The sequence below is a fragment of the Anomaloglossus baeobatrachus genome, chromosome 1, assembly GCF_048569485.1.
Source record: "Anomaloglossus baeobatrachus isolate aAnoBae1 chromosome 1, aAnoBae1.hap1, whole genome shotgun sequence".
Classification (NCBI taxonomy): Eukaryota; Metazoa; Chordata; class Amphibia; order Anura; family Aromobatidae; genus Anomaloglossus; species Anomaloglossus baeobatrachus.
Genome location: NC_134353.1, coordinates 50,203,176 through 50,228,300, shown reverse-complemented (window position 1 = coordinate 50,228,300; position 25,125 = coordinate 50,203,176).

The following is a 25,125-nucleotide window of genomic DNA, read 5'->3' as shown; positions in this document are numbered from 1 at the left end:
TGGTGGACCGCTATCTGCTCCCCTGGCGCTCACCCAGAGTGATGGCCCACCACCCTGGCCTGCTGATGAAAATCCATCCCCAGCGCTGCTGCAAGAAGAGTGTTCAGAAGAATTAAGGGGGAGAGGAGGCCAGGAGGCTAAGGAGCTGACCCCAGGGCATGCCATCAGCAGTGGATGCAGCACCATGCCCAGGCGAGGGAGGCCCAGAGACAGAGATGCTGCCGTATTCCCGCTGGGAGGAGAGCCCGACACCCCCTGCTGAAGAAGAGCTGACTGTCTTCATGCCCAGTATGTACATCACCTGGGAGCCTGCAAGCAGTGAGGTGGCAGTCCAGCAGAATCGCGCCGCAGCAGAACGAAGTTTTTCCCTACCCAGCAGTCTCTAGATAGGAAGGACGAAGTAACAGCGAAAGACTTGGAAGAGAAACAGTCTTTAAGGAGAGCTAAATTCCAGGTCAGAGGTCCTCTTTGCCGTGAAGTTGTGGAGGAGTTCAATTTGAAAAGTGGATACGGCTTTAGGCTATGTGCGCACTAGAAAAGTTATTTTTCTCAAATTTCTTCAGAAACTTCTGGGAGTTGAAGATTACCGCACCAGCGGTAAACAACCGCACCAAAACCGCGGGAAAAACACAACGTTTTTTGCTGCGATTTTGCCATGATTTTGCCGCGGTTTTTCCACAGGTTGGTCCCTCCGTTTTTTTATGCTGTAACTGCAATAAATAATATAGAACAGATTGTCCTAAGACAGTAGTTAGCGCTTAACCCAAAGACCCAATATATCTGCAGCTAGGTTAAGGCAAAAAATCCCCCTTAATTTGCCTGAATTCAAAATTATAATTTGCAAGAGATTTTCTAGAGAGAATCTCAAAAAACCAGCGCTGAAAATGGGTATAATAATTTATTTATTTAATGTTATCCTTGTCCTAGACAAATAGACAAAATACTATTCCACACAATATTCGCACAAACATACACAAAATTTTCTTAAACATATATAAAAAACAACAATAATGGCACAGTAGCCAAATACCAAATCAATCGTGGTGCCCCGACCGGTGGCAAGCACGATCATATAATTAAATCAGTATGGTGTATCAATTACCATTCAGTGCACAATTCAGTAACAGTTCATAAGTAGCACTGCGATAGAAAATACAGAGGAAAATCCAAGGAGATATTGCCAGTTCATAAGCAAAGGAAGATTCAAATAGGGGCTTGTAATATAAACCGCATGTTCCAACGTTCCAGATGCCCTTAAGTAGATTTAACGGTAATGCGGTAGCCCACCAGCTCATGAAAAAATGTCCCAATAAGGTGTTTTTACCTGAAACCAGTCCCGGGCATCAAGTCCTCGTAAGCTGTATTCCTGCACGGTGCTTTTATCTCTTACTCTCCCGTATACCTGGAGTAATTTCCAGGGTAAAGCTTCCCTGCCTGCGCTCCCAGCTCAGGAGGAGCAGAGCTGACAGGCACTATGTAGTGCTGGCTTCCAGGGAGTTGTAATTTGAACAGACGTGCAGCTTCTCCAGCTTCTCCAGTGGCAGCCCGGGCGTACACCTCATGCACGGCTGATTAATTCCACACGAGGAGAGAAACCAGTAAGTGGATCTTCACCGCACAGGGTGAGCTGAGCAAAGTCCAAATCCGACGCGCGTTTCGGGGGCGTTACCGGTCCCCTTCCTCAAAGATAGCTCAGCTGTTATCTTGGGTGCTATTTATACACAAAATCGATCAGATTTAATTGCAAAAGACCACCATCAAAGAGTGCAAAGCATTATACTTAATTATAATGAAAAAAAAAGCATATAATATAGGTTAGTGCAAAGGTTTTTTAAGGTGAAAAATAATCCAAATGTAATACTATAGTGGTATAATAATACATAAAAAATCAATATACACACATTCATACCTCAATGCATAGATTAAAAACATGTATAATTATATAGAACTGATTATTTAAAAAGAAAATATAGAAACAGGAAAATATTCCTATATGATCATAATTTTTAAAAAAATAAATATATGTAGAATTTAGGATTTTATATTGATTTTATGTTATTCTTCTTATTTTTGCTTTTTTCATTGCTATATATACTACCAATATTTTAATCTCTGGATTTATCAATTATTTATCTAACTAATTACTAGACCATATTGACATATAATGATTATTTGATTTGAATAAACTATATGATTTATATATAGGGGACCATATATAAACTAGTCATTATGAGATTTTATAAAAAACCATAAAAAATCCATAAAAAATCCATAAGAAATATATATAGGTAAAATATATATATATATATATATATATATATATATATATATATATATATATATATATATATATATATATATATATATATATCTCAATAACTAATTAAAACCTCAGAAAACAAAAAATCCGAAAAAAAGTTAAAAGCACAAAATTAGTTAAAAGCAAACAGTTCAATGTCATTATTGAGTCCATTCGGCTTTAATGTATTTAGTTCAAAAATCCATTTACTTTCGGTTCGGGACATTTTCCTAATAAAATCACGACCCCTCCAATCCCTTGTTACCTTTTGTATACCCCAAACTTGGGACCCCTTAAAAGATCCTCCATGTTTTAGCAAATAGTGCTTAGACAGCGGGTGTTTATCACATTTATTATTAATACTTCTAATGTGTTCACCCACCCTTTTACATAGGGGTCTTATTGTTCTCCCAACATACCTTTTTTGACAGGGGCACTGAATACAATATATAACTCCCTTTATTTGGCAGGTGATTAAGTCCTTAATAGTAATTTCCTCCCGCCCTTGCCAGAAATTTTTTCGTGTAGTATTTTTTATGTTTTTACATACGATGCATTTCTTACATGGAAAATACCCTTTCAGGCCAAATAACCCCCCCTTCTTGGATGATATAGTTTTACGTATAGTTGGTGCCACCTAATTACTAATATTGTTGGCCTTTCTATACACAAATATGGGGTTAGCGGGCAAAATGTCCCCTATTATTTTATCCTCTCTTAAGAGGCTCCAATACTTCTTAATAATATTTTTTAAAAGCCTCACTTGTGTAGTATATTGGAAAATTATGGGTATATTTAATTCATTAGATTTAGGAGGTACAGGTTCAAGGAGGTTTTTTTGGAGTAAATTATTTCTTTCAATTTGTTTAGTTTGTAAATATATATCCTCCAGGAAACCCTCCCTATATCCTTTTTGTTCAAACTTTTTGGCTAAATAGCCCGCCTCCAACTCAAAATCTTCCACTTTACTACAATTTCTATATGCTCTAATGTATTGGCTTTTTGGGACATTAAGGAGCCAGCTGGACAAATGACAACTAGTTAAAGAAATATAACTGTTAGATAATAGATAGATAATCGATAGATAGACAGATAATGGATAGAGGGAAAGATGGATAGATGAATAGATAGATAGATAGATAGATGAGAAAGACATATATAATGTCCCACCCCCCTGCATATTCTGCCGGCACCCTTTAGTGACTTTCATGTGGCACTAAAGGGTGCTTAGCCTTGTATTTAGCCAAAAAATAAATAATTAATGAACAAAAAAATGACGTGGGATTTCCCCTATCTTTTGTAGCCAGCTAAGGTAAAGAAGACGGCTGCAGCCTGCAGACCTTGGCTGGTAATCCAAAACAGAGGGCACTCCACGCTGTTATTTTACATTAAATAAATAATTTAAAACAAAAAACGTGGGGTCCCCCCCAAATTGGATCACCAGCCAAGGTAAAGCGGACAGCTGTGGTCTGGTATTCTCAGACTAGGGAGGTCCACTGTTATTGGACACTCCCCAGCCTAAAAATAGCAGGCCACAGCCGTCCCAGAAGTGGCGCATCCATTAGATGTGCCAATCCTGGTGCTTTCGCCCCAACTCATTCTGTTGCCCTGGTGCAGTGGCAAACGGGGTAATAAATGGGGTTGATGCCAGATGTGTAATATCACCTGGCATCAGGCCCTGGGGTTAGTGATGTCACGCGTCTATCAGATACCCGTCATCACCAACCCAGTCAGTAAGAAATAAAAAATAGATAAAAAAAAGTTTTATTTGAAAAAACACTCCCCAAAACATTCCCTCTTTCACCAATGTATTGAAAAGAACAATAAATTCCAGGTCCGGCGTAATCCAATAAGGGGGTCCCACGGTGATCTATGACTATCCATAGTCATTGTCCCAGTCAATGAACAACAGAATGTTCCCCATTGGCTGGGAGAGAAGTGCAGTGACCTGAGATAACATAAATAGGTCAGCCCAGGTCACTGCAGGGGATGACGAGCGCTTACTTCAGGACGTTAGATGAGATCATTACCTGCAGTGATGATCTCCTGCTCTGCTGATGTCAGCGCTCTCACTGCCTTCTATGCCCACCGCGTTCTCAGCAGTATCGCGAGAGCCCGTGACATCACTGCTAGTGACAGTCTTGGGCCACCCACGATGGGGAGATAAGGTATGCACACCAGTGACTATGTAAGGGGAATACATGGAATAGCAGAAACTGCTGTGTGAATACTGACTTGAAAAATCCAATAGCTATATGTAAGAGTGAAAATGTGAAAAATGGAATCTGCATTACTGCCATGAACATATGAATCAAGAGAAATTTAGCTACTGAATTGATCAATGCAATAGAGCCCCAACACTACGCCAAAGTATTTCTCTACGTTGGGGTCCCTAGCTTGTGTGTGTCCTCTCATGCAGTTAACCCACGAGACGGGCATAGAAGGCAGTGACAGCGGTGACGTCAGCAGTGCAGGAGATCGTCACAGCAGGTAATCACCTCATCTAACTTCCTGATGGCAGCGCTCGTCATCCCCGCGGCTGCCAGCACTGCAGCGTGAGCAGAGACTGACACTGCAGTGCTGGCAGCCGCGGGGCTGGAGTGGGACACAGACTGCTTCTGTGCGGCATCCAGGGAGTGTGATGTGTGTGTTCTCTCTGCTCCGTTTCCTCTTCCTGTCATAATGACATCACTTCCCTGCAAATCGCAGGGTAGTGATGGACATTACCGCAGGTAAATCGCAGGTATACAGAGGGTATACCGCACATCATTTGCTACCTGCGGTATACCCGCCATATTTCGCGATTACATTACAGTGAATGGAGTGAAATACCGCAGCTACCTGCGGAAAAGAAGTGACATGCACATTTTCTCAAGAAATTTTCTCAAGAAATTCTGCAGAAAACATTTTCTTGAGAAAAAACGCAGTGTTCGCACAGCTATTTTTTTCCCATAGGTTTTGCTGGGAAACATCTGCAGAAAGATTACAAACATTTCTCAAGAAATTTCTGCAGCAAAACCGCGGGTAAAACCGCGGGTAAAAACGCAGTGTGCGCACAGGCAGACAGGGTAGGAAGGAGGGAGCTGAGTCTGAAGTGGAGCTCAGGGAGAGCAGACGCAAAGAGGAGACCTGAAGCTGCCACTAGTCAGACAACGTACGCGTAATGACTACCGACGGGGGAGATCGGTCACCTGGTAGTGCCACCCGAAATCCACCCTAGGCTAGAGAGAGCAAAGGGGTAGCAGAGTAAGGGGACTGCCAGGGAGGTACCAGGCCCGCAAGGGTAACAGGTCCCAGTGCAGAGATTTATTCCATTTTCTCTGCCAAACCTGCCGGTGGGGGCCCTTCAGACGCACGCCACAACACCACAGAGTCTGCAGCCATGTAGCAAAGAGAGGGCCTATAGTTCACAGGAGGCAAGCAGCCGGAGTGACCTGGTCCAGGCTACAAGCAAACGGGCCAAAAGAAGGGGAGAGAGGCATCAGCAACATCCCTGGGCGACCCCAGCAGGACTTCAAGTAGGGGTCACCCCAAAACACACAGGGCTAGGAAGGCGAGTTGGTAGTCACCCTCATCAGCCAGCCGGGAGGATACCTGGTTCCAGCCTGATTCATCCCAGTTACGCCCGGGTTACTCACCCTGCCATCAACTGTGAGTAAAAACCCTGAAAGACTGCCTGGACTGTGTTTGAGTCATTCTGCGCCTTGTGGTTCCACACACTTACACAGGGCCCTGGGGCTTGCCTCACTCTCGGGAGGCCACTACAACTGACTGCACCCGCCATCAGCCCCAGGCACCCCTTAATCTGCAGTGGCGGTCACCATTACCACAATACCGAGAGTGGCTGAAAAGCGTAGCTCTGGCACACCCAAATGAGAAAGAAACAGATATGGTGGTCCAAAAATTATTTTTATTATTATTATAATTCTTCACTCATTTGCAAATTATCGAGTTGTAACCTTCATTCATTTCATGAACGTTTTCGGCACTAAATAGCCTTTATCAAAAAATTAGGTCTGCATAAACAAAATAACAGAATTAACAATCAGTATATAGGTATTTTTTAAGATCCATATATAACATCATTTTAATTACAATAACAGTCGCCACTGGATCATAATAATATAATAGAACAAACAAGTATAGGTGTATCATGAAAAAGGACTGTAAGCGCCCATGTACCTAAGTTTACTGGGTCACAGAGTGTGGGCACCCATAGAGGTCTGTATAACCGGTAAGGCTGTAAAACAAAAGAAAAAAAAACATGTGACAGGCCGATTTTTTTTTTTTTTTCTATGTTCCTTTTTTGTAGCTTTATGTTTCTGTCGCGGGCGGGGAGGGCGCTGCGCTCGCCAACGCTCGGGTCCGGCGCTGCTGCTCGGTGGCTCGAGCGGTGAGCCGGATCCCGGGGACTCGAGCGGCACTCCTCGCCCGTGAGTAAAAGGGGTGGTTTGTTGGAGTTTGGGATGTCGGTTTGTGACGCCACCCACGGTATGTGGTGAGGTTGGGACACCACCGCTGCTCTGTACGGGGATCCCGGGAGCGATGACAGGGAGCAGCTGGGATGGTTCTTTCCCCTCCGTGGGTAGGGGGAATTTTGGTGGTCCCGGGGCCCGGTGATGTTGACTGGAAGGTGGATGGCGGGGTTTGGCGAGGTGCAGGGTCGCGGGGGCAGCGCAGTGCCAGACGGCACGGTGGTACTCACTCAGCCAGTAACGTACATGGAGTCTCTGGTAAAACAGACGGCTGGATGGACGGGTCCCACAGGCGGCTGCGGTGATCACTCCCAGTAGGTTGGCGGTGACTGTCTCTACCTGCACCTTTGTTGTGTTTTCGGCCCCGATGGCTTCCCACCGGTAGCCCGCTCCCCAGTGGTGTGTTTGCCAGAGGAGCCCCTTTTGCCCGCAGGCGCTGGCCCTGGGAACTCTAGCTGTGGCGGTAGCTGTATTTCCCTTCATGGTTGAGCGGTTGCCTTCAGTCGGGTCTTTACTGGTGGGAAACCCTGGAGGTTCCCGTCGCTGACGGATTTGACCGGTTTAACGGCGACTCCAAGCCTGGTCGGAGTTCGGGGTTCGTAGCACCGGATGGTGCTGGCTTCTCTTCGCTCCCCGATCCAGTACCGGCGGGCCACCGCCCATCCCCGGTCCTTACGGTTGTGCGTCAATCGGCCTCTCCTGCAGACGGTCACCATCGTCTGCCAACCTTGCTCTCAGGCGCCCGGGCCACGTACCCGGACACGGTCAGTCAGCTCCTCAACTACCACTTTCCTCAACTCAACTCCAAACTGAACTGCTCCCTTTTCCCGCCTCCAGGACTGTGAACTCCTCAGTGGGAGGAGCCAACCGCCTTGCTCCACCCCACCTGGTGTGGACATCAGCCCCTGGAGGGAGGCAACAAGGATTTGTGTCTGACCTTGATGTTCCTAACCGGGGTGTGAGGTGTGTTGTTGCAGGACCTGTGACGTCCTGGCTTGTCCAGGGGGCAACATTTCAATCTCTTTTTCTGGCTTTACTATAATCTGCATATTCACAGACCAAGAATTGTGCAGGAACCGTCCTTTATCTCTTCTTTTCTGCCTCTGTCATTCATTTACTGTCATGGTAATGAGCTCTTTCAGCCACACTTATGTGCCTTCACTTTATTAGTTAGCTTTCATTCCTGCTTCTTTGTCTAATAACACATGGTGTCTCTCTGGGTTGGTTGGGAGACCAGTCTTTATACTATTTAAAGATATCTGCATGGTGTCCTGATTGCACCATGCTGGAGCAGGGCCCTGCTTGTATTTCTTCTATCACATAAGGTATGGTTTATAGGTCCTTAGATCTTATGTTTCTATTTGTGACAAGTGGTGCTAACTCACTTATTCTTTGTATAGGTGTTTTGCCTCTATTTATATGCCGATTTCCAGTTTTACCAGGTATTTGTTCATATGGTTTTACCTGTTAGATTACACCAGTGTTTTATCTGGCTCCTGCACACCTGCTTTTTCCTGTGTCTTCATGTCTCTCTCTCTTGTTCTCAATGATTTACTTTTGTGTCTATTCTATTCAATCTTAGCCTTTCTAACATTTATTGTTGTCTTTCTGTTTCTTTTTTTATCATTTTTATCTTCTTATTTTTCTTCTTTTTTTTTCCCCCTTTTTTTTTCTCTTTTTTTTGTTTTTTTTTTTGTTTTCCTTCTTTACATTCCCAATCGGCCTGTCACATGGTTTTTTCTTTTGTTTTACAGCCTTACCGGTTATACAGACCTCTATGGGTGCCCACACTCTGTAACCCAGTAAACTTAGGTACGTGGGCGCTTACAGTCCTTTTTCATGATACACCTATACTTGTTTGTTCTATTATATTATTATGATCCAGTGGCGACTGTTATTGTAATTAAAATGATGTTATATATGGATCTTAAAAAATACATATATACTGATTGTTAATTCTGTTATTTTGTTTATGCAGACCTAATTTTTTGATAAAGGCTATTTAATGCTGAAAACGTTCATGAAATGAATGAAGGTTACAACTCGATATTTTGCAAATGAGTGAAGAATTATAATAATAAAAATAATTTTTGGACCACCATATCTGTTTCTTTCTCGTTTGGGTGTGCCAGAGGTACGCTTTTCAGTATCGTCTCTTTTTCTGAGCACCCCTCTACTTGACAGTGAGCAAGATTATCCATTTATAATACCGAGAGTGGCGTCACGAAAATCCAAAAGAGAAGGTTGTGGCGCACTGGCCTAGGCAGGTCGTCACAGATAACATACAAACACCCCCACCCCCACCAGACAGGGACACCAGCCAAACACAAAACCCTTGTTGCCTCCCTCCAGGGTCTGATGTCCACACCAGGTGGGGCGGAGCTAAGCGGTTGGCTCCACCCACCAAGGAGTTCACAGGCCTGGAGGGGGGAAAAGTGACAGAACAGTTTAGGAGGTTGAAGTGTGAGGAGTAAACACTTGGGTCTCTGGGTTTGTGGCCCAGGCACTGACAGCAAGGTTGGCAGACGGTGGTGGCCGTCTGCAGGAGTGGTGGAGCAACGCGGAACCGTAGGACCGGGGATGGGCGACGGCCCGCCGGTACCGACCGGAGAGCGAAGTGAAGCCAGCACAAACAGGCAGGGCCTCGGACCCCGACCAGGCTTGGAGACGCCGTCAATAGTCAGATCCGAATGTGACTGGAACCCCAGGGGTTTCACAACAGCAAAAGTCCCGATTGAAGGCAACCGCCCACACCGTGAGGGTATACAGCTACCGCCTAAGGCTAGAGACCCAAGGGACAGCGCCTGCGGGAAAACGGGCTCCTCTGGTACCCATACACCGGGGAGCGGACTACGGTTGGGAATCCATAGTAGTCAGAAGAAGAACATCAAGGTGCAGGGAAAGACAGCCGCCATCACCTGTCCGGGGAGAGACACTGCAGCCGGCTGCGGGACCCGTCCATCCAGCCGTTTGGTTTACCAAGGACTTTGTACCTTTCTTGTTGAGTGAGTACACCCGTGCCATCCGGCACCGTGCCGCGCTGTCCCTACAATCCTGCACCTCACCAACCCTGCCTCCCCGTCACAACATCACCTGGCCCCGGGACCACCGAACCCTACCCACGGAGGGGGGAAACAACATCCCAGCTGCTCCCTACCATCGCTCCCGGGATCCCCGTCATCAGCAGCGGTGGTGCCCACCTTCACCACGACCTGTGGGTGGTGTCACGGACTAAATTCCCCAAACCAACCACCCCTTTCACTCATGGGCGAGGAGCGCCGCTCGAGTCCCTGGATCTGGCCCACCGCTCGAGCAGCCGCAGCAGCGCCGGACCTGAGCGTTAGCGAGAGCACAGCAGCGACGGCGTCCTCCCCACCCGCGACAAGGTTCCCTACCTGTTACCAGACTGTTCCATCCACGTGGAGTCCCTGAAGGTAATGCACCAACACAACACCTGTGGGGCTTCACACATATATGTGGGAATGGAAGGAAATACTAAAGTGCATGCAGTGCATAGAAATAGGTGAGCAGAATCACTGGGTCATATTAAGGCCTCTTAAATACGTCCGTGTTTCAGGTACGTGTGACATCTGTTTTTAACACGGATGGCACACGTACCCATGTTATTCTATGGTGTTGGAGCTGGCAGCAATCCCACAAATCTTACCCCATTTGCCCCCACACCAGGGCAACGGAAAGAGACAGGTCCAGCAGCAGAATTGGTGAATCTAATGCACCACTTCTGAGGTGGATGTGGGCTGCTTTTGTTAGGCTGGGAAGGGCCAAATAACCATGGCCTTCCCACCCTAATAATATAAGCCCTTAGTTGTCTGCTGTACCTTGACTGGTTTTAGTAAAATGGAGGAGACCCCATGTCTTTTTATTTTTTCTTTTTTAAATAAGAAAAATTAAAAAATAAGCGTGGGATCCCCTCTATTTTTAATAACCAGCCAATGTACACCAGAGAGCTGAGGGTTGCAACCTGCTGCTGCTGCTCTTGTGCTGTAAAAAAAAAATTGGGGGACCTCACGTTTTTTTTTTTTTTAAATTTAAAAAAAAAATGCTGCAAAACAGTTGGCCAAGCTAGCTACCTCTACATCTATTGAGCTTTTCTATCAGTTCTTTTTTTCTTTCTGTCTATATTATATGTTCTTTCTTATTTTCTTTCCTTATATCTCTGTCTATTTTATCTGTTCTCTATCTATCTATCTATCTATCTATCTAGCTATCTATCTATCTATCTATCTATAATTGTACAGGTTTTGCCCATCTTTTACACATTTAAAAACCATTAATTTCAGTATCATGCATTTTTTACCGGTACCAGTCACACGGATGATCATACTTGAACAGCAAAAAACAGGAATGCACAGCAAATATACTAGATAAATAACAAAGTTAAAGTAGGTTAATAGCTAGAGTTGATCGAATCTGCCAAAATCCGGGACCGGCGGATCACTGCCGAATTGAAAAAAAAATCTAGATCTGCTCCGGATTCCGGTGCCCATATAAGTCTATGGGGACCAGAATCCGGAGATTAAAAACATTTGTGGAGGGGATGAGGGCTAGGGGCATGATCGGTGTACTCACTCGAGGCTGTATCATGGCGGCACACTCCTTCCGGGTCACACTTTTCCCTTCCGGAGCTGACAATTCAATATTCATTGTTTTGCCTGCCCACCGGCGCATGTCAGTGATTGCAGTTAGACGCGCCTGCACCCTGAGTGGCAGCATGTCAGCTGACTGCAACCAATCGCAGGATGGTCGGTGGGCAAGGAAAGCAGTGCAAGTGTCTGCGGGTTAGTATGGTGAACGCGCATGTGCTTCAGAAACACATGCACGCTCCTGTCAGTAGTGTGCGGCTGTGCTGGTGATGAGCTATCAGACTCGTACAAGTCTGACATGACATTAGCCGGCACAGCCTACTCCTCTCTGAGCATGAGCATGCATGTACCTAGAAATGCATGCACGTCCCTGTCAGAAGTGTGTGGCTGTGCCGGTGATGCATCTTTTTTTTTATTGAAATACATTTTTTAAAAAATGACATGCGGTCCCCCCTAATTTTCATCCCCAGCCATGTATTCTCAGCCCACAGCCTCCCGGTATTGCCACATCTATTAGATATGACAATCCTGGTGCAATACCGTCTCTTCCCGATTGCCCTGGTGTGATGGCAATTGGGGTAATAAGGGGTTAATAGCAGTGCTCAGCTGCTACTAAGCCCTAGATTAGTAATGGCACACGCGTCTATGAGATACCTGCATCACACTAACCTGTAAGTGAATGTAAATAAATACAGAGAAAAATCTTTTATTTTGAAAAAAAAAATACAAAAACACATCCTGCTTCACCTCTTTATTAACCCTTAATACCCTGCAGCTCTGGCATAATCCATACAAGCACAAGGTCTCATGTCGCTTCAGCTCTGCTACTTAGTCAGCGGCCATAGAGCACGACCGCAGACTGTGCAGACAATGACTGAGCCATGATCACTACATGGCAGGCAGATACTGTCACAGCCTGCAACTAATCAAAGACAAGAGGATGGCCGGTGGGCGGGGAAAATACGGAAAGCTGTGTGTATGCGATGCACAATACAGGAAGTGAATGCTGTCACGCTTCCCGGTCCCCTTGTCCCGTTCTCCGGTCCCCGTGGCCCGCTTCCCGCTCCCCGGCGGCGTCCCCTGCTCACCACTCCGGTCCCGTCCTCCTCGTCCCCGCCTGCAGCCTCCACGCGTCCAGCTCCCCGCTCCCGGCGCTCCTCTGCGAGGTGGGACTCCCAGCCGGGCGCTCCTACCTCCTCCTCACCGCTTCCTGGTCTGGGTTCTGGCACACGGGCCTCGCGCATGCGCATTAGGGCGCGCGCACGGTCATTGACCCTTTCTTAAAGGGCCAGCACCCAGAAACAGGATATTGCATAGAAAGGTACAGGGTATATAAGGGTTCTCTTTCCTGGTGGGCGGGGCCTGTTCTACGTGTTTAGTAAGCTAGTGTTCAGGTCCCCTATTGCTTTGCCTTGTACCTTGCCTGCATTAACCCTGTCCTGTCTCGTAGAGCCTGTCCTGCCACGCCAGCCGCTCCGAACCACGCTCATTCCCGTACCCTGACGGTGACTTCGGCGGATGTTCCACCATCTCTGCAGCTCCGCCAGTCTCCAGTCCCTGGCTCCGCTTGGTGACCCGTTCCATCGCTCAGCAAGTCCCGGATCCCGCCTGACCTTACCACCTGGCCTCGGACTCTGAGCCTCGTCACCCGGACCACCGTCCAGAACTCCATCCACCTTTCCTGCTCCCATACGGACTGTCCGGCTACCAATAGTGCTTCGGCCGCCGTGCACCCAGACCCTCTGGCGGGGTGACCTGCCTGGCTGCCTCCTCAAGGGAAACCGGTGTACGGTCCAGAGATTCCACCACCCGGACGTTACAGCTAGAACAGGCCATGGATCCCGCCGAAGCACCAGCGGCCCTGCAGCAGGAACTCACACGACAGCGCGAGACCCAGACCCGCATGCTGAACTTTATGACTTCTGTAGATGCCCGTCTGAACGCGCTACAAGCAGCGGCCACGCCTGTGGCATCTCGGGTTCCCACTGCACAACCCACGACCGCAGCTCCCGTGGCAGTCTCCTCGGATGCTTCCAAACTCCGTTTGGCCTCACCACCCCGGTACGCCGGTGATCCCAAGACCTGCAGGGGATTCATTAATCAGTGCTCCCTCCATTTCACGCAGCTGCCGCACCTTTTTGCATCTGACCAAGCCAAGGTCGCCTTCATGATGTCCCATCTGGAAGGAGAGGCACTGGCCTGGATGAACCCTTTGTGGGAGAAGGAGGATCCGGTAACTACCAACATCCAGGAGTTCCTGCAGGCATTTCGTACCACCTTTGACGAGCCCGGACGCGCCTCTGCGTCTGCCTCATCCCTCCTCCGGCTACGTCAGGGGACTCTGACGGTGGGCCAATACGCCATTCGGTTTCGCACCTTGGCCTTGGAACTTGGGTGGAACAATGAGGCCCTAACCGCCGCCTTCTGGGAGGGACTCTCGGGTCGGATTAAAGATGAGCTGGCGGGTCAGGACGTGCCGCCCTCCTTGGATGCCCTGATTGCTCTAGCGACTCGAGTGGATCTTCGTTTCCAGGAACGATCCAAAGAGGTGTCCCGCGAGAGGCGTCCGATGCGGCACGCCTCCCCACCACTGAAGCCCATCGCTCCCCAGTCGGCGTCACCTGGCGCTTCTACCCACGAGCCCATGCAGATTGACCGCCTGAGGCAGTCTGAGCAACGAAGAGCAGAACGACTAGCAAAAGGTCTCTGCTTCTACTGCGGAGCTGGCACACACCTGCTACGCTCTTGTCCCGAGAAGCCGGGAAACTCCAAAGCCTAGGCCTGGTAGGAGAGGCCACCCTAGGTGCTGGGACACTCTCAGACTCCGTTACCTGGACTATTCAAGTCACCACAGAAGAGACCCGGTTCACGGCAGAGGCGTATCTTGATTCCGGAGCAGCAGGCAACTTCATCCAGCAGGCCACGGTGGATAAGTACCAGGTGCCTGTCCTCCCACTAGAGAAACCTCTGGGGATCACCTCTGTAGATGGGAGACCCCTCTCTGACACCGTCTCACTGATCACCAAGCCTGTGGAAGTACGGATCGGTGCTCTGCACACCGAGAAGATCACCTTCTACGTCCTCCCGCGTATGTCTCATCAGATCCTCCTGGGAGTCCCATGGTTACGGACACACGAACCGTCGGTCAGCTGGAGTACAGGTGAAATCACCCGATGGGGCTCTTCGTGCCATGAGAGATGTCTGAAAACCATCCAGCCCGTTCGACGCCCTCCGGTTCCAGAGTCTCTACCAGGACTGCCTTCTGCCTACTGGTCCTTCTCGGACGTTTTTGATAAAAAGGAGTCAGAGGTACTACCGCCTCATCGTCCCTACGACTGCGCCATCGATTTACTGCCAGGAACCACGCCTCCTAGAGGAAGAATATACCCCTTGTCCCCTGCGGAGACACGAGCTATGTCTGCCTATATTACCGAGAGCCTGGCAAAGGGGTTCATTCGGAGGTCCTCATCCCCTGCCGGAGCAGGGTTTTTCTTCGTCAAGAAAAAGGAAGGTGATCTGCGCCCTTGCATCGACTACCGGGGTTTAAACCAGATCACCGTAAAGAACAAATACCCTCTGCCGCTTATCCCCGAACTATTCGATCGGCTCCAAGGAGCCCGGGTCTTCACCAAGTTGGACCTTCGTGGGGCCTATAACCTGGTTCGCATTCGCTCTGGAGACGAATGGAAAACCGCCTTCAACACTCGGGATGGGCACTATGAGTATTGTGTCATGCCCTTTGGTCTGTGTAATGCTCCGGCAGTCTTCCAAGAACTGGTGAACGACGTGTTCAGAGATCTCCTCTATGTCTGTGTCGTGGTATATCTGGATGACATACTGGTCTTCTCTCCGGACCTACAGACCCACAGAGAGAACGTGCAGCTAGTTCTCCAGAGGCTTAGAGAGAACCGTCTGTACGCCAAGTACGAGAAATGCATCTTTGAAAAGTAATCTCTTCCCTTCCTGGGTTATGTAATCTCGGACACTGGCCTGCAGATGGACCCAGAGAAAGTGTCTGCCATCATCAACTGGCCTCCTCCTTCCGGACTGAAGGCTATCCAACGCTTTCTCGGCTTTGCGAACTATTATCGGCAATTCATCCCGCATTTCTCCGCCTTGACTGCGCCTCTCTCTGCCTTGACTAAGAAAGGAGCTAATCCTAAGGACTGGCCCCCGGCGGCCGATGCCGCGTTCTGCTCCTTGAAACAGGCGTTTGCTTCCTCCCCGGTTCTCCATCGCCCTGAATTGAACCGACAGTTCACCTTGGAGGTGGATGCCTCCTCCTCAGGAGCCGGAGCAGTGTTGATGCAGAACTCCCCCTCCGGCAAGCTGGTCACTTGTGGATTCTTCTCCAAGAGCTTCTCAGCACCCGAACGCAACTACACCATCGGGGATCAGGAGCTACTGGCCGTGAAGCTTGCCTTGGAGGAATGGCGCTACCTCTTGGAGGGCGCAGTATACCCTGTAATCATATACACAGACCACAAGAATCTGGAGTACCTGCGGTCAGCCCAAAGACTGAACCCACGACAAGCCCGCTGGTCCTTGTTTTTTGCCCGATTTGATTTCCAACTCCATTTTCGGCCTGCGGACAAAAACGTGCGGGCAGACGCTTTGTCCAGGTCCTTAGTGCCCGTGGAGTTGGAGGAGGAGACGTTCCAGCCCATCATCAACCCCAGCAACATCATGCCGGTGAATCCTGTCACGGTAACTCAGATACCCCCTGGGAAAACCTATGTCCCAGATACTGACAGACAGAGAGTCCTGCACTGGGGCCATGCCTCGAAGATCGCCGGCCATGCTGGTCAGAAGAAGACTTGGAGCATGATTGTCCGTCACTACTGGTGGCCGTCCCTCCGTAAAGACGTCTCAACCTTCGTCTCGGCCTGTCCGTCCTGTGCCCGGAACAAGACACCCAAGCACCTACCATATGGACGTCTCCTGCCTCTGCCCATTCCTTCTGTTCCGTGGCAACATATCGCAATGGACTTCATTACGGACTTACCTTTATCCTCTGGACACACAGTCATATGGGTTGTGGTGGACTGTTTCTCCAAAATGGCTCACTTCATTCCCATGGCCGGGCTGCCCTCTGCCCAGGAGCTAGCTGACTCCTTCATCCAACATATATTCCGATTGCATGGCTTTCCCGCACACATTGTGTTCGACAGAGGAACTCAGTTTACCTCGCGCTTCTGGAGGGCCCTCTGCAAACATCTGGAAGTATCTCTGGACTTTTCTTCGGCCTACCATCCTCAGTCGAATGGGCAAGTGGAGCAGGTCAATCAAATCCTGACCTCCTTCCTGCGCCACTACGTTAATGCCCATCACGATGACTGGTCCACGCTTCTTCCTTGGGCTGAGTTCTCCCACAACCATCACATCAGCGAGTCCACCTCCAGCTCTCCATTCCGAGTCGTTTACGGACTTCAGCCTTTGGTTCCGTTGCCAGTATCCTCGGCTTCCGATGTCCCCGCAGCAGATGCTCTGGTCCAGGACTTCTCAGCCATATGGAGCTCTGTCAAGACCTCCCTTGAGCGGGCTTCTTTGCGGATGAAGAGACATGCGGACAAAAGGCGCTTGGATCCCCCGTGTTTCTCCCCTGGTGATCTGGTCTGGCTTGCATCCAAGTATGTCCGATTGAAGTTGCCATCGTACAAGTTGGGTCCTCGTTACATCGGGCCGTTTAATGTCGTCAGCAAGATTAATGCTGTCTCCTACAAGCTGCAGCTCCCGGCCACGATGCGGATACCCAACTCTTTCCATGTCTCCTTGCTCAAGCCTGTTGTCCTTGGTCCCTTCTCCGCTGAAGTCGGTACTGCTCCTCCTCCCATCGCTGACGATGACATCTATGCGGTAAGGGATATCGTGGCCATGAAGACCGTACGTGGTCGGCAATACTTCCTGGTGGACTGGGCGGGTTATGGTCCTGAGGATAGGTCCTGGGAGCCCCGGGAGAATGTTGGCACTCCTCTGATTCGTGCCTTCCTGTCCCACTTGCGGGGGGGGGGGGGGGCGTGGGGGAGGGGGTACTGTCACGCTTCCCGGTCCCCTTGTCCCGTTCTCCGGTCCCCGTGGCCCGCTTCCCGCTCCCCGGCGGCGTCCCCTGCTCACCACTCCGGTCCCGTCCTCCTCGTCCCCGCCTGCAGCCTCCACGCGTCCAGCTCCCCTCTCCCGGCGCTCCTCTGCGAGGTGGGACTCCCAGCCGGGCGCTCCTGCCTCCTCCTCACCGCTTCCTGGTCTGGCTTCTGGCACACGGGCCTCGCGCATGCGCATTAGGGCGCGCGCGCGGTCATTGACCCTTTCTTAAAGGGCCAGCACCCAGAAACAGGATATTGCATAGAAAGGTACAGGGTATATAAGGGTTCTCTTTCCTGGTGGGCGGGGCCTGTTCTACGTGTTTAGTAAGCTAGTGTTCAGGTCCCCTATTGCTTTGCCTTGACCTTGCCTGCATTAACCCTGTCCTGTCTCGTAGAGCCTGTCCTGCCACGCCAGCCGCTCCGAACCACGCTCATTCCCGTACCCTGACGGTGACTTCGGCGGATGTTCCACCATCTCTGCAGCTCCGCCAGTCTCCAGTCCCTGGCTCCGCTTGGTGACCCGTTCCATCGCTCAGCAAGTCCCGGATCCCGCCTGACCTTACCACCTGGCCTCGGACTCTGAGTCTCGTCACCCGGACCACCGTCCAGAACTCCATCCACCTTTCCTGCTCCCATACGGACTGTCCGGCTACCAATAGTGCTTCAGCCGCCGTGCACCCAGACCCTCTGGTGGGGTGACCTGCCTGGCTGCCTCCTCAAGGGAAACCGGTGTACGGTCCAGAGGCTCCACCACCCGGACGTTACAAATGCGCTACCCGGAAGCAGTGTGCCGCTATGACATAGAGTCTCAGTAAGTATGAAATGCTGTTTTATCTCTGTTTTTCTTTATTTTTCAATTATTTTCCCTAGTGCCAGATCCGGATCTTGCACCCGGAAATCTTTGAAACCGCGCGAATCCGGACTTTTACAATTCGGATGTGCTCAACCCTACTTGTAAGTGAATGGATCCGTCAGGGGTCCACCTCAATCACGTATTTCAGACATGTAGAAGGAAGACTTAAGGCCCCGTTACACGCGTTAACGATATCGCTAACGAGCGCACCCGACCCCGTCGTTTGTGCGTCACGGGCAAATTGTTGCCTGTGGTGCACAAAATCGTTCGGAGCCGTCACACGGACTTACCTGCTTAGCGACTTCACTGTTGCCGGCAAACTGCCTCCTTTCTAAGGGGGCGGTTAGTGCGGCGTCACAGCAGCGTCACTAAACAGCCGCCCAATAGAAGCGGAAGGGCGGAGATGAGCGGCCGTAACAGCCCGCCCACATTCCTTCCTCATTGCTGGCGGCCGCAGGTAAGCCTTAGTTCGTCATTCACGCGGTGTCACACGTAGCGATGTGTGCTGCCTCGGGGAACGACAAACAACCTGTGACCTCAACAATCAATGATATTTTGAAAGTGAACGACGTGTCAACGATCAACGATAAGGTGAGTATTTTTGATCGTTAACGGCCATTCGTTGGTGTCACACGCTAACGATGCCGGATGTGCGTCACGGAATCCGTGACCCTGGCGATATATATCGTTAGCTATGTCGTTGCGTGTGACGGGGCCTTTAGTGTAAGTGCTCAGTATAGAGCACAGGATAAATTTGAACTGATCCAAAATGTTTTGGAGCCCAAATTACCACCAAATAGCATTCAACTAAACCCACAAAAAGACAAGTCCCCACTCAGGTCCATCATCTGGTAACGGAAATATAAACGGCTTGCACGTTATTGGTAGCACAAAGACTCTGGAAAAATGATGACTCAAAAAAGAAATCCAGAAATAACTGGACTCCAAAATCCAAATGCCCCCCTCCCTTCTGAGCACCACAATGTGCCTAAACCACATTTAGCATACACACCTTTGGCACTGCTAAGTAAGGAGATTGCAATTTATTTACAGTGTGCAGGTCTCCAAAAGCACTAGCTGGACACAATTTACGGGCACTGCAATGTACTGGCACTACAAGGGCTTATTTGCAAACTTCACTTAGCAACAACCATTGCTGCTTGTTTCTTTAAAACATCCCTGTAGTCAAAATCGTCGCTACACCTGTAGATAAATACTTAGAGGGATGTAATTTCCAAAATGAGATTACCGTAAGGTGATTCTGCTCTTCTGGCACTTAGGGGTTCAGTATATGAAGTCCGCAAACTATTGTATGAAAATTTGTGATCCAAGAGTCAAATAGCGCTCCTTCCTCGCTGTGTGTCGCCGTGTGGTTAAGCAGTACTGTACAGCCACATGTGGGGCACGGCCACGTTCAGTAGAAATTGTGGGCCAAATTTTGGTGGCATTTAGACAGAAATGTAAAATCTGGAGCAAAGCAAACATTTTTGTAGTAAATTTTTGTGGTAAATATGTAATTTCTTCACCACCCAATGGTCTAAAAATCTGTGACCCATCTGTGGTGTCAATATGATCCCTGCACTCCTAGATAAATTCACTAAGGGGAGGTGAAAGCTGTCAGGTGAAACGTACGTTGGAGCTCTGGGGTCATCTGTGACTTGTAGTCCCTCTTTCTTACATGGTATGTCCCTATATTGATATATGTTATATATTCCACCTCGGTTTCTTTTTGTCTGTCACATATACTTTTTCAGTGCTATACTGATTGATTTATTACAGACAAGACCTGTAATACTATGGACTCAGTAGTATAAGAATATATAACACTATTATGTGTATTATAGCCCCATATACAGCGGACATGTTATGGACTTTCCTCAGTGCATTGTTCTCTACTTTTTATATCATATCTGTGTAAAGGGAACCTGTCAGCAAGTTTTACATCTGGACGCAGTGGTGCGGCTGTACAGGTCCCTTTACCCCAATAAAAATTGTACATTTTGCAGAGATCCGATCTCCTAGTCATGAGAAATCTAGTGTATAAGCCATATGCAAATCAGGCTGGAAGTGCACTTGTGACGCATAGGCAAGCCAGGGGTCACAGGTCATAACACCACCACACCCTACACCCCAGATAGGAACATCAAAGCTAACCAAAAATCCTTGTTGCCTTCCTCCAGGGGCTGATGTCCACACCAGGGGGGGTGGGCCAGACGGTTGGCTCCACCCACCGAGGAGTTCACAGCCCTGGAGGTGGGAAAACCAGGCAGATGAAGTGAGACTAGAGATGAGTCTAGTCAGAGTGAAGTTTAGGAGGAGGAAGTAGAAGGAGGTGAAGTGGTAGAGGAGCAAAGGAGAGAAGCTGAAGTAAAGGGAAAGTGTCAGTTAAGACAGCCTGAAGTTGGTCCGGGTGTGTTCCCCGGACTGAGAGACAGCAAGGTCAGCAGACGGCGGTGACTGTCTGGAGGGGAGGCTGCTTGGAGGTTGCCGAAAGGACCGCGGACGGGTGGTGGCCCGGCGGTACCGGAGCGGTATACGAAGAACAGTCAGCACCATTGGCAGGGGCCTTTCGGATTCCGGCAAGGCTAGGAGTCGCCGTGAATTTGCCAAATCCGTTAGTGAAAGGGACCTCTGGGTCTCCCAACAAGCAAGTCCCGATTGAAGGCAACAGTCCAACCGTTACAGAGAGACACCGCCACCGCCAGGGCACCAGTTTCTCAGGGCCAGTGCCTGCGGGCAAGAAGGGGCTCCTCCGGCCCAGATTGAAGCCGGGGAGCGGGTTACCGGTGGGAACCCATCGCTACCAACACAGAAACATTAGGTGCAGGAAAAGTGACCGTCACCGTCAACTACTGGGGAATAGCAAGTGCAGCCGTCCGTGGGAACCGTCTTTCCAGCCGTCTGTTTTACCGAGAACTGTGTCATCATCTCAGGCTGATTGAGTACCACAGTGCCGTGAGGCACAGCGCTGCCCCCGCGTCCCTGCACCCCACCAAGCCCTGCATCACCCACCTCATCCCTGGGCCCCGGGACATCTACCCCCCTACCCACGGAGGGGAGAATCAACAACTTTGCTGCTCCCTGTCACCGTTCCCGGGATCCCCATACAGAGCAGCGGTGGTGTCCACACAATCACCACAACCGTGGGTTGCGTCACGGACAATAAACTATCCCAAAAACCAATCCCCTTTCACTCACGGGCGAGGAGCGCCGCTCGAGTCCCCGGGATCCGGCCCATCGCTCGAGCCACCGAGCAGCAGCAGCAGCAGGCCGCAGCAGCCGCAGCGGCAGCCGGACCCGAGCAGTGGGAGAGCGCGGCGTCCCCTCCTCCGCCCGCGACAACTTGGCGTCACGAACAGGATTTTACCGCTCTGCCGTTGGGTAGAGGTGCGCCTTGTGACCGCCGGAGGTATCCGGCCGGAAAATTTCAGAAGCCGCCATCTTTGGCGCGAAAAGTTCCCGCTCGAGCGTCTTCTCGAGTAGCAGAGGCGCAAAGGCCAAAACCCCGCCCCGATAGAGGAGGGGCCGGAAAGAGGCTAAGGGGGATGAAATGGCGACTGGTCGCATGTAGCCGCGGCTATAGAAGCAGGGACGCCAGGACCCTGCGGCCATTGACTGGTTCCTGGAAGAGGCCGCTGCTAAAGATGCTGAGTCCGACCGACAACACCGTGGTCCCCGCGCCTGGCCCTGCAGCATGGGTGGAAGTCCGGACCGTCCAGCTAAGCAGCCGTCTGCAGGTCCGCATGCAGCTCCTCCTGGAGGAGTGGGAGGCCGACATGGCGGAAGTGGTGGCGGCCATACGGAGACGCGAGGTGGAGGGAGTCTTGGAAGGGAGGGTAAGTGACCCACGCCCCTGTACCCCTAGTGGGTCGGTCATCGCGGCTGAGGGACCTGGTCCATACCCGCTCGCCCTGCTACCTCCCCCGCTTCCCGTGTTGGCTGCTGCTGCCCCGCCACTAGGCCCGCTACCACCACCACCGGTAGCGGTACCCTGCCAATCCGCCCCGGCGGACCGACCTGCAGCAGAAGCTCGTGACCACCCTGATCCGCTTCCATGGAAGAAGCCGAAGGCTGAGGCCGTCAGCAAAGATGCACCGGAGGCACGGCGGGGATGCAGCTGCCAGGAGGCAGAGCAGGCCATGTCACAGCAGGGTCCCTCATTACTGAAGGTGCCGGTCGTAGCCGACACGGAGGGACTCTGGCTGGGCCCGTCCCCTGCACACGCTGAAATCGGAGCAAGCAGAAAGTGCTCCAGACTGGGAGCTGCGGCAACGGCAGCTACGCAGAGAGATCGATGCCCGAGAGGGGTGTAGAGTGGATGTGCATGCCCGCATGTATATAGAGGAAGATCGCCTGCAGCGAGTTACCATCGGGGTCCAGAGCGGTGCACCATGTGAAGGTGGCACTAGAGCCCCACGAGTGAGAATGGACTGTTGAGCCGCAGAAGGCAGCGGTCCACCGCTGCAAGTTGTCCCCGTTGGGACCACCAGAACGTGTGTTTAAAAGTGTTGAAAGTTGAGTGTTTGAAAAATGAAAAATGAAGTAATCAACTGATGGAGTAATCTGATTAGCATGTAATTTGAAAACCGGTCTCTTACCGGCACGTTGTCCCCGTGGGGACCGCTTGAAAGGTTGCATAAGCGACTCCTTATGAACAGGCCCGAGAACTCGCAGGGCAACCACAAACGTTAAGTGGCTTGTAAATAAAATCTTTTGTTACCGCTGACCGTTACCGCCTCCGGAGAGGCAGGTTGGAGGGAGGGCCCGCAGTGGAGCAGGCTGGGGCCCAGCCACCACAGGAACCGGTGGCTACCCTCTAGAGGGGAAGGACAGATCCCGCTCGGGTAACTTGGTGCAGGACTGGGGTCAAGGGGTGCTGCCTGGGTTTTAGGGGCAGCATCAGGGCCAGGTTACTTGGGTGGGAGAGAGCGGCAGCCGCAACCGTTTAAAATGTTAGCAACATTTAAGTACTGAACCTCCCGATGTGGGATGATGTCATAAATTGTATTATGTTTACCCTTTTATATATTTTCAGAAAATAAAACCGGTGTTGGACGGGCAGCCTGCGGACGGTCTGCATTTTGCTAAGGGGGAATGTGACGCCCTGGGCAAGCCAGGGGTCACAGGTCATGACACCATTACACCCTACACCCCAGATAGGAACATCAAAGCTAACCAAAAATCCTTGTTGCCTTCCTCCAGGGGCTGATGTCCACACCAGGGGGGGTGGGCCAGGCGGTTGGCTCCACCCACCGAGGAGTTCACAGCCCTGGAGGCGGGAAAACCAGGCAGATGAAGTGAGACTAGAGATGAGTCTAGTCAGAGTGAAGTTTAGGAGGAGGAAGTAGAAGGAGGTGAAGTGGTAGAGGAGCAAAGGAGAGAAGCTGAAGTAAAGGGAAAGTGTCAGTTAAGACAGCCTGAAGTTGGTCCGGGTGTGTGCCCCGGACTGAGAGACAGCAAGGTCAGCAGACGGCGGTGACTGTCTGGAGGGGAGGCTGCTTGGAGGTTGCCGAAAGGACCGTGGACGGGTGGTGGCCCGGCGGTACCGGAGCGGTATACGAAGAACAGTCAGCACCATTGGCAGGGGCCTTTCGGATTCCGGCAAGGCTAGGAGTCGCCGTGAATTTGCCAAATCCGTTAGTGAAAGGGACCTCTGGGTCTCCCAACAAGCAAGTCCCGATTGAAGGCAACAGTCCAACCGTTACAGAGAGACACCGCCACCGCCAGGGCACCAGTTTCTCAGGGCCAGTGCCTGCGGGCAAGAAGGGGCTCCTCCGGCCCAGATTGAAGCCGGGGAGCGGGTTACCGGTGGGAACCCATCGCTACCAACACAGAAACATTAGGTGCAGGAAAAGTGACCGTCACCATCAACTACTGGGGAATAGCAAGTGCAGCCGTCCGTGGGAACCGTCTTTCCAGCCGTGTGTTTTACCGAGAACTGTGTCATCGTCTCAGGCTGAGTGAGTACCACAGTGCCGTGAGGCACAGCGCTGCCCCCGCGTCCCTGCACCCCACCAAGCCCTGCATCACCCACCTCATCCCTGGGCCCCGGGACAACTACCCCCCTACCCACGGAGGGGAGAATCAACAACTTTGCTGCTCCCTGTCACCGCTCCCGGGATCCCCATACAGAGCAGCGGTGGTGTCCACACAATCACCACAACCGTGGGTGGCGTCACGGACAATAAACTATCCCAAAAACCAATCCCCTTTCACTCACGGGCGAGGAGCGCCGCTCGAGTCCCCGGGATCCGGCCCATCGCTCGAGCCACCGAGCAGCAGCAGCAGCAAGCCGCAGCAACCGCAGCGGCAGCCGGACCCGAGCAGTGGGAGAGCGCGGCGTCCCCTCCTCCGCCCGCGACACACTGGGGGCGTGGAAAAGTCCAAGTGCAGGGACACACCCCCAGTGCACTTCCAGCCTGATTTACATATCACTTCCATGTTTGATTTCCTGAGATTTGTTGATCTTATTGCTACAAAAAAGAGTCATTGTTATTGGGGGATAAGCAGCTATACCACCATACCCCTATTATCATATATACCAACCTGCTGACAGGTTCAATATAATACTGAAGCGACCGGTGGTAGGGCCGCGGGTGTGTGTATGCTCCAACAAAATCCCCATACTCAGATTTTACCGGTAGTAACATTTCTTTACTATGAAACATATTTATAACACAGTCAACCGAACTATCTGCGCACATGTGTATGGTGGAGTCCCCGGATCTTCACTCCTTCCGGGTACGCAGCAAGGAAGGAAAAAAAGAAAAGAGAAAAACACAAAGAAATGGCGGCAACTTTCCCTAACTTTCCC